A 1,125-nucleotide genomic window follows, 5' to 3' on the forward strand; every position below is an offset into this window, starting at 1 on the left:
GTTGTATGTGGAGTAAGTAGGGGTGTCAGTGATCAAGTCTTTGACCACTGGCGTCAACGACGCAGGGAATGCACTAAATAATATCGGCAATTGCCGATGCTCTTTAACGTCGTTTGCTGAAAAATATGACTCGAACTGAGCGAACCAAAGTCGGACCTCACCCGCATAAGCAAGCAAGGTAGTAGATATTAGATTAAATAAAATGAACAGACCAAAAATTCAAAAGTCGAAAAGTGAAAAAAAAAAAAAACTTCTTCAAAGAGACACGAATGAGAGATAGAAAAACAAAGGAAAATAAGTCAGAAGATAAAAATAAATAATAGCAATAGTATGGATTGGGAAAGGAAAGATTTAATAATTGTGTGTGTGTGTGTGTGTGTGTGTGTGTGTGTGTGTGTGTGTGTGTGTGTGTGTGTGTGTGTGTGAAAGATGAAGTGAATACTCTACTTACAGTATAGTTGGCCATTAAAAAATAAATAAATAAATATTTTTGGAACAAAGTTCTTCAGTTTTTTGGGGGTTTTATATATATATATATATATATATATATATATATATATATATATATAGCGTGTCCAGGGGTGATGAAAAAAATCCAATAAAGTGCTCGATCGTACATGTGAGAGCTGAAGATACAATATTTATTATGACACTATATATACATATTTCAAGGTCGTACCATTGGTTTCGATACACCGAAAACAGTAATAATATACTGTGGAAAATTGGTATAATCTCTTCGGCGACAAAGAAAAATCTGGAACTAATGTAAAATTAACGAACATAGAAGAAACGCTAGACGAGCGTTTAAGACTCAGAATTTCATATTTAAAAAATATCGTTTTAAAACCGACGCTAATAGATTATGGTTATAGAAGAAAGAAAGGAAGAAAGTGTGTGTGTGTGTGTGCGTGCATGTGTGCGTGCGTGCGTGTGTGCGTGCGCGTGTGTGTGTGTGCATGCATAGCGGGGAAGGGGTGCTATGGAAAACTCTCTAAATTTTAAATATGAAATTCTGAGTCTTAAACGCTCGTCTAGCGTTTCTTCTATGTTCGTTCATTTTACATTAGTTCCAGATTTTTCTTTGTCGCCGAAGAGATTATACCGATTTTCCACAGTATATTA

The sequence above is a fragment of the Euprymna scolopes genome, chromosome 19, assembly GCF_053919585.1.
Source record: "Euprymna scolopes isolate OS-2025 chromosome 19, ASM5391958v1, whole genome shotgun sequence".
In the NCBI taxonomy this organism is placed as follows: domain Eukaryota; kingdom Metazoa; phylum Mollusca; class Cephalopoda; order Sepiida; family Sepiolidae; genus Euprymna; species Euprymna scolopes.